Genomic DNA, 14,499 nt, shown 5'->3' on the forward strand with positions numbered 1-14,499 from the left:
CTGCGTGGGGGCCCTTCCGCTCCTTGCTGTTCACCGCGTTGTCCGACCACTCGCCGACCGGCTTGTGGCCCTCTTCACGACGCACCACGATAGTTTGTTTTCATCACTGGTCTGGTTGCTCCAGACTGGCTCTTGCTCCCCTTCAACAGAGGAGTACCTCGGACCCTCCTGGTCCACTCCAGACGCCATCTTGACTCCACCGCGTGGGTTTGCCACTGCCAAGACCTGCTGCCCCACTCCTGGGCCCAGCATCATCGACAGCAGACGCCTTCGTGGAACAGCTCACCCTCCATCCTGGTCGCCGCCGCGCCTCCTGGTCCGAGGAACAGCCGAATCCGACGTCATCCACTCACCTGGTCGAGGTGACTTCAGCCGGTACCTTCCTGGTACCCACACGATCGCTGGCTAGCGGTTGAGAACTGAGTCCCCTCTGCTTTCAGGTTTCCTTCATCACCGATCCAGGCTTGGATCTCGCTGAACATCGACACTGGTCGCCTGCCAGCAACTTCTTCTTTCAGGCTCCTGAGACTACAACGAGGACTCCCGACATCTTGCCGAACCTCACGCAGCCGCAGCCTCTGGGCTAGGTAACTCGAGCATTTCGGTGCTCCATCGCAGGTTCGCTCTACGAGTGTCCAGTTCATTTTCGTTTAGTCCCACTGATCGGATCACTCCGGAATCAGTAACTCCAGACTCTAACCATTCGCATTTCACTGTTAGTGTAGATGGTTTCTCGTGCCCTCGGGCATTTGTGTAAAATGTGCAACTGAAGTATTTTCATAAGAGTTTTGTAGTGTGCTTAGCTCCCTGACTCATAAAGAGCCAGGGTAGTCTTGTTATAAATAAATATCCTTTATTTTCATAACAACTTGTGTGGTGTCCTTTCACTTGACGTTCAAGGGGTATATGTGATGGTAAACAGCTGGCTTAACACGCCCTCTAGAGTTTAGCCTAAAGACTGCTCGTATCCACGCTACTAGGATAGCTGGTCTATACGGTTGACTTACAACCAATCATCAATAAGGGTCGTTTGGAATGATACACAGTGATCACTAGAATAGTGAGCACTACATATCAGGCCAACTTCTCACATTGGTGGGCAGCGGTTGGGATTTGAGCTTGCTGTTGGTTACCACACACGTATCCTAAGAATATCAAAGTGAAAGATCACATAAGTACCCAGGTACATATAACTTAACTTAGAATACTCTGAGTTCTACTGAACCAGCTGTTGTAGTGTAACAGGGCTTAGCACACCCTGACTACAACTCTTAGCAAGGGATCAGTAGGTAAACAAATAGTGTAGGTAGGTGCATCACTTACACCTCACTAGAAAGCATGTCGGTCCACGGAGAGTCTGCAGAGACTCCCTTAGTGGTCAGTGACCCTCCACAGGTCGTGTCACGATATGCAGCTCTTAGCTTCAAGGAGATGAGACAGCTGTGTGCCTCCAGGAAGCTAAACCAGGGTTCTAACCCTACCATCGCATTTCTGATAGGTCTCTTAGAGACGTACGATGCTAGGAGGTCCTCTAACACAGGTCCCCCCAATGCTGATGGGAACATGCCTCCCTTAGAGGGAACCTTTGGTGACCCGGACCTCGACCTCCATACAGAGGAGGAAGACGAGGAGGAGTTATCAGGAGACGAGGCAAACAAAGGTCCAGTGGTAGTCGGCAGGCTTACGAGGACCAACTTAAGCAGGCATGAGAATGGAACCGGGGGAGCCCCGGGCCCACGCTCAAGCAGGCCTAACATTGGGAACGGACGAGCTAGGTCTCTCTCCAGAGGCTCTAACAGATCTGTTCGTACACATGTCTCTCAGGCATCTTCTCAGAGAGGAATGACGTCCCCTCAGAGAAGGGAGCATGAAGCGAAGATGAGGGAAGTCAATCTGAGGATCGAGCGGGAAGAACTTGCCCTCGCCAAAGAAAGACTTGCCTTAGCCCGAGAGCAGAAATTAAGTGGGTTAGATCCCACTGGTGGCAGCATTTTCATTAGAGAGAAAGACAGGGGTATAGATACTAGACACCTGAGTAAAATAGTGCCCCCCTTTAACCAAGGGGACGACATCCACAAGTGGATAACTGCTTTGGAGAGGGCCTGCACTGTCCAGTGCGTCCCACTAAGTCAGTGGGCAGCTATACTGTGGCTCTCCTTTGAGGGTAAAGGACGAGACAAGCTCCTCACTACTAGAGCTGAGGATGCGAACAACTACCAAGTCCTGAAGAATACACTGATTGATGGGTTCGGCTTAACCACCGAGCAGTACCGGGTGCTGTTCAGGGACACCCAGAAAATTCAGTCTCAGGATTGGACTGACTTTGTCGATTGTGCCACTAAAGCTTTGGAGGGCTGGTTGCTGGGTAGCAAGGTTACTGATTACACAGGATTGTACAATCTTATCATGAGAGAACAGATTTTAAACAACTGTCAGAACCAATTGTTGCATCAGCACCATGTCGACTCGGATCTGACCTCTCCCCAAGAATTGGGAAAGAAGGCAGACAGATGGGTCAGAACAAGGGTCAAGCAGAACCAGACTCAGAACCAGGGTGGTCAGAAGAAAGCAGACCAAAAGGGTAGTAACAAGAACGAACAAAATGACCAGAAGTCTTCGACAGGTCCCCAACAAACCAAAGAGGGTGGGGGTCAGGCTTCACAGAAGAAGAAGACTCAAGAAGGCCAGTCAAAAAGGTGGTGCCAATACTGTAAAAGTAAGACTCACTGGTTTAGTGAGTGCACCAAGAAAGGAGGGCAAACTCCTGCCACTGCAGTCCCTAAGGCACCTGCACCCCCTAGTACAGTCAGCAGTGGTAGTGCGCCTCCCAAGGCATTAGTTGGGTTAACCTTGGGAACCGAGGGGAGTGACGACTTAGTCAGCACGCTCACTCAGGCCGTCCTTGTCTGTACAGGGGATATGGATATGTCCCCTGGTTCCAGTCCCAATACTTTGGGCAAATACAGACAGACACCTTTGATCAATGGAAAAGTGGCTCAGGCCTACAGGGACACTTGTGCCAGTGTCACCATGGTGACGCCTAACTTTGTGGACCCTGGACAGATCATGCTAGGTACCGATTACCTAGTGACCAATGCCAGCAATGTCACTACCAATCACAGTATGGCAGTTGTTGATTTCTCCTGGGGAGGGGTAAGTGGCCCGAAAAAGGTTGTGGTTAGGTCAGACCTCCCCGTACAATGGTCAGAAGTGGAGCAGAGGACTCACATGGAAATGTTAGGCTTGCCAGCACATGTCCTTGCTGTGACCAGGTCACAGGCCAAAAGATGCCCCACTGAGCAGGTGCTGGATCCTGGAAGAACGGACCAGACACCTTCCAAGAAGAGGAGCAGTAAGGGTAAGGCTTCGCCTTCCCCCTTGCCCCAGGTCGTGGATCAACTCTCTGAGGAGGCTGACCTTAAAGAACTGAGGGAAACTGAGCCGAAAGAGCTTGAACCTGGTCAGGTTGAGTTTCTGAGCTCAGGGGGACCCTCCAGGGAAGACCTGGGGAAGGCACAGTTAGACTGCCCCTCACTTGAACCCCTCAGACAGCAGGCTGCTGCTGAGGCTGCAGGGAACGCCACAGGTACCCACAAAGTGTACTGGGACGATGGACTCCTGTACTCCGAGGCAAGAGACCCCAAACCTGGCGCGACCAGGAGGCTGGTCATCCCCTTGTCTCTGAGAGGTTTCCTTCTTACCTTGGCCCACGAGATTCCCCTTGCAGGTCACTTAGGCCAGAATAAGACTTGGGACAGAATTGTTCCACACTTTCACTGGCCCCACATGTCCGAAGATACGAAGGAGTTTTGCAGCTCCTGTGTCACTTGCCAAGCCAGTGGTAAGTCAGGTGGCACGACAAAGGCCCCCCTCATACCACTACCGGTGGTGGGGGTACCCTTTGAACGAGTGGGGATCGACATTGTCGGACCAATGGAACCCCAGACAGCATCAGGGCACAAGTTTATACTGGTGGTGGTGGACCACGCCACCAGGTATCCTGAAGCTATTCCCCTTAGGACCACTACAGCACCTGTTGTGGCACAAGCCCTAGTTGGAGTGTTCTCCAGAGTGGGCTTCCCTAAGGAGGTTGTCTCAGACAGAGGTGCAAACTTCATGTCGGGATATCTGACTGCTATGTGGAAGGAGTGTGGTGTCAACTACAAATTCACCACACCCTATCACCCACAATGCAATGGGCTTGTTGAGAGATTCAACAGGACCCTCAAAGGGATGATTCATGGACTACCTGAAAAGCTTCGGCGGAGATGGGATGTCCTGATACCCTGCCTCTTGTTCGCCTACAGAGAGGTCCCGCAGAAGGGGGTTGGCTACAGCCCTTTTGAGCTTCTGTTCGGGCATCCTGTAAGGGGACCCCTTTGTTTGGTAAAGGAAGGATGGGAGAGACCTCTCAGAAAGCCGGCATCAAACATTGTGGACTATGTGCTCAGTCTCCGCTCGCGGATGGCGGAATACATGGAAAAGGCATCTAAAAACCTTGAGGCGAGCCAAGAATTACAAAAAGCTTGGCACGACCAAAAGGCTGTCCTGACTGTGTACCAGCCTGGACTGAAGGTGTGGGTGCTGGAGCCAGTGGCCCCAGCAGCACTCAAAGACAAATGGTCTGGGCCCCACACGATCATTGAGCAAAAGGGAGAGGTCACCTACTTGGTAGACCTGGGAACTCCCCGGAGCCCCCACAGGGTGCTCCATGTAAACAGGCTCAAGGCATATGTCGACAGGGAGGGCATGGGCTTGCTCATGGCCACAGATGAGGGACAGGAGGAGGAGAGTGACCCTCTCCCGGACCTGCTCTCTCAGAACCCTGACGATGGGTCGGTAGATGGTGTTGTCTTTTGCGGCAGCCTCTCTGGACATCAACAAAAGGATTGTAAACAGGTTCTTCAATCCTTTCGACATATGTTCTCTCTGACACCCAGTCAGACCAATTGGTGTACCCATGAGGTCGACACTGGGGACAGTCTGCCCGTAAAGAGTAAAATCTATCGACAGCCTGATCATGTCAGAGACTGCATCAAGACAGAGGTGCAGAAAATGTTGGAGCTGGGAGTCATTGAGCCCTCGGACAGCCCCTGGGCTAGTCCCGTAGTTCTCGTGCCGAAACCTCACACCCAGGGCGGTAAGAAAGAGATGAGGTTTTGCGTGGACTACAGAGGCCTCAATGCAGTCACTAAGACTGACGCCCACCCGATACCGAGAGCAGACGAACTTATAGACCGGTTGGCTTCGGCCAACTACTTAAGTACGTTTGACCTGACAGCTGGGTATTGGCAAATCAGGTTAGCTGAGGAGGCCAAGCCCAAAACAGCATTTTCTACCCCGGGTGGGCATTATCAGTTCGTGGTAATGCCCTTTGGTTTGAAAAATGCACCTGCCACCTTCCAAAGGCTGGTGAATCGAGTTCTCACTGGGTTGGACGACTTCTGTGCGGCGTATCTGGACGCTATCGCTGTCTTTAGCTCCACCTGGGAGGATCACCTGGTCCACCTGAGGAAAGTGTTAGAGGCCCTGCAAAAGGCAGGCCTCACTATCAAGGCCACTAAGTGCCAGATAGGGCAGACACAGGTTGTATACCTGGGCCACCTTGTAGATGGAGGCCAGGTTCAGCCATTGGAGAGCAAAATACAGGCCATCCAGGACTGGGCTCCTCCAACCACCCAGACTCAGGTTCGAGCTTTCTTGGGCCTGACTGGTTATTACCGGAAATTTGTCAGAAATTATGGATCCATTGTGACCCCGCTAAACGATCTGACAAGTAAAAAGATGCCAAAAAAAGTTCAGTGGACAGCAAGCTGTCAGAAGGCATTCGATGACCTAAAGCAGGCCATGTGCACAGCACCTATCCTAAAGAGTCCAGACTACTCCAAACCATTCATTGTCCAAACAGACGCTTCGGAGTTGGGTGTGGGAGCTGTTCTATCTCAACTGAATTTTGATGGTCATGACCAGCCCATAGCTTTTATTAGCAGGAGGCTGACCCCCAGAGAGAAGAATTGGTCAGCTATTGAGAGGGAGGCCTTTGCTGTGGTTTGGGCCCTGAAGAAGTTGAGGCCATACTTGTTTGGCACTCACTTCAAGATTCAGACCGACCATAAGCCCCTCTTGTGGCTAAATCAAATGAAGGGTGAAAACCCCAAACTACTTAGGTGGTCCATTTCCCTACAGGGGATGGACTTCACAGTGGAGCATAGACCTGGCACTGATCATGGCAATGCAGATGGGCTCTCCAGGTATTTCCACTTAGAGCAAGAAGACTCACCTGGTCAAGGTTAGCTTATTGTCCCAAAGTTTGGGGGGGGGGTCATGTAGGAGAGTAGGGTCTGCAATCCTATGATCACCCAGATTTTTTGCTTTTGCTTCATTGGTTTACGACTTTCCCCGGCTGCGGGCCTGCCAATCAGACCCACAGCCTAGCTGTTCTCTCTCGAAATTAACACACATGTACATTAGGTGCATCCACTAATTGGAACTGGGCCGCCTTATCAGTCCCTGTATCAGCATACCACAGGTATCCAGGGCATTGGTGTACCCAGGGCCTACCAGGGGCTGCAGCATGTATTATGCCACCCCTGGATGGCCGCCCAAATCTGACACAACTGGCTGCGCGACAGCTGGGGCAAGGTGGTGTAATCACCCGTTGCTGTAGGTGTAGTATTCCTATACCTAACCCTAAAATGGACGCATGGATTCCTGTCAGTCACTCCTATGGCAGGCCTTATCAATCCTGAAGGCAGAGTGCTGGGAATCATGCGAGATGGTGCTCTGGCGCGAGCTGAGCCCGTCGACGGCTTGCGGAACCAAATCCTAATAGCCGTTCCATGGTGACGCGGGCCAACTACCTTAAAGGGCATTATAATCCTCGCGGTTATTTGCTAACTTTGGCATCGCATCACCCAAACATGTCGAGTAGAACAAGTTACTTACCTTCGGTAACGCTTTTTCTGGTGGATACAGTATCTGCCTGTGGATTCCTCACCTTGTGAATATCCCCTGCGCCAGCATTCCACGGAACTTTTCTTCCCCAGCATTCCACGTCGACGTGGGCGACGTCACAATACATCGGCTCCGCACGCGACTCCGTGCGACGTCATCGGAGCCATAAGAAGCCCACGTCGGCGTGATGACGTCAGTTCCACCCATTTTTTCCGTGCCTTCGAGGCGAACAGGTGAACCAACGACAATCCCAAGTATACACAGTATATAGAAAAACCAATACATATACATAGCATACAAAACAAAGGAATGCTAATCAAACAAGCATTACCTACAAATGTACAAGAGAAAATATAAGCATTTCAAACAAGACCAATTTCATGGTATACAAAAGGTGGACAACGGGGAGGCGGGTGGGTTGGTGAGGAATCCACAGGCAGATACTGTATCCACCAGAAAAAGCGTTACCGAAGGTAAGTAACTTGTTCTTCTGATGGATACATCTGCCAGTGGATTCCTCACCTTGTGAATAGATTCCCACAGCAGTCCCCACTCCCGGAGGAGGGTGTCCACCTTCCTATACCAGAAAGTCTTGCAAGACAGAGCGCGCGAAGTGGCCCTCCCTCCTCATCTCAGAGTCCAAGCAATAATGCTTTGCGAAAGTATGGAGGGAGGCCCAAGTCGCGGCCTTACAAATATCTGCCACAGGAACACCCCGGGCCAGAGCAGAAGTTGAAGACTTAGCTCTAGTAGAGTGAGCACGAATACCCTCAGGAGGAGTCTTACCAGCCAAGGCGTAGCAGATCTTGATGGTCAGTATAATCCACCTTGACAGCGTGCGCTTGTGCACCGCTCTACCTTTAGAACGACCAACGTAGCCAATAAAAAGCTGGTCATCAACACGAAAGTCCTTGGTCCTGTCCAAATAAAAACTCATAGCCCTCTTCGGGTCAAGGCGATGGAGTCTTTCTTCTTCTTTGGAAGGATGAGGGGGTGGATAAAAAACAGGGAGGGTAATAGACTGCCCCAAATGGAAAGGAGTAACAACTTTTGGCAGGAAAGCAGCCCTGGTCCTGAGAACCATCCTTTCAGCATGTAAGGTAAGAAAAGGAGGTTTGGAACTAAGAGCTTGAAGCTCACTTACCCTCCTTGCCGAGGATATGGCTACAAGAAAGACCACCTTAAAGGACAACAGCCTCAAAGGACAATTATGAAGAGGCTCAAATGGGGACCCCATTAAAAAGGTTAAGACAAGATTAAGGTCCCACTGAGGCATTACAAATGGAGTGGGAGGAAACATGTTTGTAAGACCCTTGATGAACCTCAGAACAACCGGAGATTTAAATAACGAAGGTTGATCTGGAAGGCACAGAAATGCCGACAAGGCCGAAAGGTAGCCCTTAACCGTGGCCACCGCACAGCCCTGCTGAGCCAAGGAAAGAGCAAACTGAAGCACATCAGAAAGATGAGCCTTTAAAGGGTCAATGGACCTCTCTCCACACCACTTTACAAACTTAGACCACCTGTAGGAGTATATGGACTTGGTGGAGTGTCGCCTGGCCGATAAAATAACGTCCACCACATCAGGTGGGAGAGAGAAGGAACTCAGGTTGCCCCGTTCAATCTCCAGGCATGAAGGTGTAAGCTCTGGAGGTGGGGGTGTAGAACCTGCCCCTCCGACTGCGAGAGGAGGTCTGCCCTCAGAGGGAGACGGAGCGGAGGGCACGAGGAGAGGTGGAGAAGATCTGTGTACCACACCCTTCTTGGCCAGTCCGGGGCGACCAATATGACTTGGGCCCGGTCTTGGCGAATCTTCCTCAGAACCCGAGGAATCAAGGGTATGGGAGGAAACGCGTAAAGGAGTCGTGAGCTCCAACTCAACTGAAACGCGTCCCCCAACGCCCCCTGCATCGGATACTGGAGACTGCAGAATGACGGGCAGTGCGCGTTTTCTCGGGTGGCAAACAGGTCCACCCAAGGAGTCCCCCACGTCCGAAAGACGTGACGAACCACCTCCGGATGGAGCCTCCACTCGTGGTCGGCGGAGAACTGCCGACTGAGACTGTCCGCACGCACGTTCAGCACCCCGGCCAGATGATTTGCCATCAGACAAATCCGATGGTCCTGAGCCCAGGACCACAGCCGCAGGGCCTCTCTGCAGAGACAAAGAGACCCTACCCCTCCCTGTTTGTTTATATACCACATCGCGGTCGTGTTGTCCGTCAGGACTTGAACTGACTGACCGCGAAGGGAAGGGAGAAAGGCCTTGAGTGCCAAACGAATCGCCCGCAATTCCAGAAGGTTGATATGAAACAACCTCTCCTCTGGAGACCAAAGACCCTTGATCTCCAGATCCCCCAGATGAGCCCCCCACCCTAGGGTGGAGGCATCCGTTATCACTGTGGCCACCGATGGAGGTAGATGGAAAGGCTTTCCTTGGGACAGATTGCCCTCCACGCTCCACCAAGACAGATCCGCTGCAGCTTCTCCGGAGATCTTGATCGACTCCCCGAGATCCCCGTTGTGCTGATACCACTGCTTGCGGAGGCACCACTGGAGCGCCCTCATGTGCCAGCGTGCATGGTTGACCAACAGAATGCAGGAAGCGAATAGACCGAGCAGGCGAAGGACCTTCAGAACTGGAACAACCGCTCCACTGTGGAATAAAGGGACCATCTCCTGAATGTCGAGAATCCTTTGAGGAGGAGGGAATGCTCGACACACAGTAGTGTCCAGTACTGCCCCTATAAACAGGTTGCGTTGAGAGGGCACCAGGTGAGATTTGGGCACATTGATTGAAAAACCCAAGTCGAACAACAGCTGAGCTGTCACCTGCAGATGATGCTGCACCATCTCCGGGGACTCTGCCTTCAGAAGCCAGTCGTCCAGGTAGGGAAAAACTGGAATCCCCGACCTCCTGAGATGAGCAGCCACCACTGCCATCACCTTTGTGAAGACTCGAGGTGCAGTAGTAAGACCAAACGGGAGGACCGCAAACTGATAATGTTGCGACCCAACCGTAAAACGGAGATACTTCCTGTGCGACTTCAGGATTGGGACATGGAAGTACGCGTCCTGCAAGTCGAGCGACACCATCCAGTCTCCTTGCTGCAACGCTTGAAGAACCTGCGCAAGGGTCAGCATCTTGAACTTCTCCTGTTTCAGGTAAAAATTCAAGATTCTGAGGTCCAGAATCGGACGCAATCTGCCGTCCTTCTTGGGGATCAGGAAATACCGGGAGTAGCATCCCTGACCCCTTTCCTGCTCCGGAACCACCTCTATTGCGCCCTTCTGAAACAAAGCTTGAACTTCTTTCTGCAGGAGAAGCAGGTGGTCCTCCGAGCAATAACCTTGGCAAGGAGGGTAAGGGGGAGGAAACTCCCGAAAGGGAAGGGCGTACCCAGTCTCTACGAGGTTCAAAACCCAAAGGTCGGTTGTAACAGATTTCCAACCCCGTAGAAAGTAGGACACCCGACCCCCCACAGGTCTTACATGATCCGGGATGGGGGATCTAGGGCTGCTTCCCTGAAGCCTCATTTGGAGCAGAGGAGGAGGAGGAAGAAGAGGGGTTACGACCAGAACCTCTCCGACCCCTTTGCTTCCCTCTATAGGAACGATAGAGGGGATTTTGCTGCTGTTGTTGCTGCTGTTGTTGTGGCTGTCGGAAGGAGCGAAAGGATGACCTTCCGAATCCCCTAGCCTTACGGAAAGTTGAACCTCTCACAGGAACCTGCAGACCCAAGGACTTCGCCGTTAACCTACTGTCCTTAAAACGTTGAAGAGCAGAATCTGCCTTCTCCCCAAACAACTTTTGTCCATCAAAGGGCAGATCCACCAGCGTGGCCTGGACATCTGCAGAAAACCCTGAGGAACGGAGCCAAGCTTGTCTCCTTGCGGCAATGGACGACCCCATAATCCTCGCCACAGAGTCCGCCGTATCCAGCCCAGACTGGATCACCTGCCTGGCAGCTGCCTGAGTGTCCGCCACAACCTCCATGAAGGACGACTTATCCCCCTCAGGTAACTTAGGGGCCAGAGTTTTTATAGAGTCCATCAGGGCATGAACATAACGCCCCAGCAAGCACGTAGCATTTGATGACTTCAACGCCATACTTCCTGAGGAGAAAGACTTTTTGGCCGCCTGATCAACCTTCTTTGACTCCCTATCAGCAGGAGATTGGGGGAAAGCACCCGAAGCATGTTTAGAACATGAAGCCTGCACCACTAGGCTCTCCGGAGAAGGATGCGCGGATAAAAAATCCGGGTCTCCTGGCGCAACCCTGTATCTCCTTGCCACCTGCCTGCAAACTGCTGGAGCTGATAGAGGCTTCTTCCACACCTCCAACACTGGTTCCAAGAGAGCCTCATTGAAAGGTAGCAAAGGCTCCGAAGCCGACGTCGGGGAGTGCAACACCTCTGTGAGCAGATTGGACTTGTACTCCACAGAGGGCAGCTGCAGATCTAACAACTCCGCGGCCTTCTTGATCACAACATGGTAGGGCGCCAATTCCTGTGGTGGAGAAGACCTTGAAGAAGCATGCTCCCACTCCGGGGTGGTATCCAAACCACTTGCTACCTCTATACCTCCAAACTCATCCGAAGAAGAGTCGACCTCACCTTCTTCCACCTCAGCACGAAATCTTTCCTCCTCCAAAACCCTTTGGGCCTCACGCCTCGATCGATTCCGGGGAGCCGGCGTCGTCGACGTCGTACGCGGCGTCGGTGGAGCCAAAGGCATCGGCGTCGGAGGCGCTACAGGTGGAGTCGACGGCGCCGGATGCGGCGTCGATGGAGCCGGCCTCGGCGTCAAAGAAGGCTCCGAAGATTGACCATCCATCCGAGGTCGAGCCGGATTCCCAACCGGCGCCGGAAACTGCCAAGAAGGCGCCATCGGCATAAAAGGCAGAAAAGGAGCCTGAGCGTATTGCTGCGGCACTCCCAGAGAAAATGCCATCGGACCCACGGGACCTGCTGGTGCTCCGGATGGGAAGGATGCTCTCTGAAAAATGCCATACATGGCATTCAGAAATCCCGAAGGATCCGTACCTGGAGCCGGGAATTGGGGATAAGGAACTGCCCCTGTATCCTCCTGTGGAGCCACCGGCGTCGGCTCCTCCGAATCCTCCACCGGAACAGCGGAGTCATCAGGCACCGGGACAGACTCTTCCTGCTCCTGCTCCACATCAGATTCCACCCGACCCGGAGTCGAAGCCTTGGACGGCGCCGGCGACGGCGTCGGGGAACGAGCCAGAGTCCGCTTCGGAGAGGGAGACTTCGAAGACTTATCCGGAGAAGGCGAAGGAGACAAGACCTTGCTCTGACGTCGACGAGGCGAAGCCGACCTCGACCTCTTAGACTTCGAGGACCGACGCCGAGAAGAATGCTTCCTCTTCTTATGGTGCTTCTTCGACTTCGACGACCTCGAAGTCGAAGACTCCCGCCTGGACTTCTCCTTTTTCCTCCCTCTCTTCTCCTCACCGATCTTCTTCATGAAGAGTTTGGTCTTCCTCTCCTTCAGTGCTTTAGGATTCATGCTCCTACAGCACCCGCACTCATCCACATCATGATCAGAGGAGAGACACCATAAACAATTCTGATGCGGATCCGTCATGGACATCAGGCCTCCGCACTCCCTACAGGGCTTAAAGCCCGACTTCCTCGTCGAAGACATACCGATTTTAACAAGAATACACCACTAGACTACAAAGTATCTAGAGAGCACTGGGAAAAAACCGTTGCGCGTCGACGGCGCGGAAAAAAGGGAACTGACGTCATCACGCCGACGTGGGCTTCTTATGGCTCCGATGACGTCGCACGGAGTCGCGTGCGGAGCCGATGTATTGTGACGTCGCCCACGTCGACGTGGAATGCTGGGGAAGAAAAGTTCCGTGGAATGCTGGCGCAGGGGATATTCACAAGGTGAGGAATCCACTGGCAGATGTATCCATCAGAAAGGTGTCATACGAATTGGAATACGAACCCCTCGCCAGTTCTGGCGACGGGGTTAGCATTCCACCCTTCTAGAGGGACACGACATGGAAGTAACCTTGAACCCCGGTTAAAGTTGACTCAAGCCTCAGCATCACAAAATGGATGCTGCCACCAGACACAAGTCTGACCTCCTGCTGCTGGGAGACCTTCCAGCGAGGGGAGCTTGGACAAAGGGTTTCCTGTCGAGGTCGGTGTTAGCACCATCCCAGACAGGGTTTGTGTATCCCAGGTAGGCAGGGCTGAAAGGAAGGTGATTGCAAGTGGCACCCCGGTGCTCACTGTGCATAGCCCGGCTCAAACCAGTTTCGGGGGCACACCAGTCCCTGAGCTGGGGCGAAGCCGGACAAAGGATAGGGGTGTAACCACCCCCCTACTGGTCCCACCCATAGATAGGACCTAGTCACGGGCCAGCCCCTTTTTCCTAGAATAAAGGTGGGAGCGGGTCCCCTTCCCAAATTGGATAATTCTGAATCTTGAACTACTTTCCACGAAAGGAACTCTTGACTATTTCGGAAGACTCTCCCTTGTGGCTAAGGAGTAGCCACCCTGCACCAGCAGGCACCACCTAAGCGCTTGCGGTTTGCTGCACGTCTCTCCCACGGATCAAGACTGCCCAGCTCTACAAGACCCGGGTTCCCTGCCATCTCTGACCTCTACCTACATCATCAGCCCAGCTGAGATTCGTAGGTGTGACGAGACCTGCGCGACCGGCCATCTTCAGAACCTGCACGACGCTTATCTAGCACGCCCACCAAGGGACCCTCGAGTGAGTGCACCTAGGGTTTGAGAAGCCCTAACCCTGAGCAGCTCCAGCACCGAAGTCTGCCTCCCCAGCATCCACGAGATCTGCGTGGGGGCCCTTCCGCTCCTTGCTGTTCACCGCGTTGTCCGACCACTCGCCGACCGGCTTGTGGCCCTCTTCACGACGCACCACGATAGTTTGTTTTCATCACTGGTCTGGTTGCTCCAGACTGGCTCTTGCTCCCCTTCAACAGAGGAGTACCTCGGACCCTCCTGGTCCACTCCAGACGCCATCTTGACTCCACCGCGTGGGTTTGCCACTGCCAAGACCTGCTGCCCCACTCCTGGGCCCAGCATCATCGAGAGCAGACGCCTTCGTGGAACAGCTCGCCCTCCATCCTGGTCGCCGCCGCGCCTCCTGGTCCGAGGAACAGCCGAATCCGACGTCATCCACTCACCTGGTCGAGGTGACTTCAGCCGGTACCTTCCTAGTACCCACACGATCGCTGGCTAACGGTTGAGAACTGAGTCCCCTCTGCTTTCAGGTTTCCTTCATCACCGATCCAGGCTTGGATCTCGCTGAACATCGACACTGGCCGCCTGCCAGCAACTTCTTCTTTCAGGCTCCTGAGACTACAACGAGGACTCCCGACATCTTGCCGAACCTCACGCAGCCGCAGCCTCTGGGCTAGGTAACTCGAGCATTTCGGTGCTCCATCGCAGGTTCGCTCTACGAGTGTCCAGTTCATTTTCGTTTAGTCCCACTGATCGGATCACTCCGGAATCAGTAACTCCAGACTCTAACCATTCGCA

The 14,499-nt window shown here is 53.2% G+C and overlaps 1 protein-coding gene across 4 annotated transcripts in view; it reads right to left on the reverse strand.

Moving 5' to 3' along the window:
• The window catches only part of TSPOAP1 (TSPO associated protein 1), a 3,327,443-nt gene that overhangs the window by 1,052,599 nt on the left and 2,260,345 nt on the right, over positions 1-14,499 (reverse strand). The window lies entirely within an intron of this gene.

The sequence above is a fragment of the Triturus cristatus genome, chromosome 3_2 (genome assembly GCF_964204655.1).
Source record: "Triturus cristatus chromosome 3_2, aTriCri1.1, whole genome shotgun sequence".
In the NCBI taxonomy this organism is placed as follows: domain Eukaryota; kingdom Metazoa; phylum Chordata; class Amphibia; order Caudata; family Salamandridae; genus Triturus; species Triturus cristatus.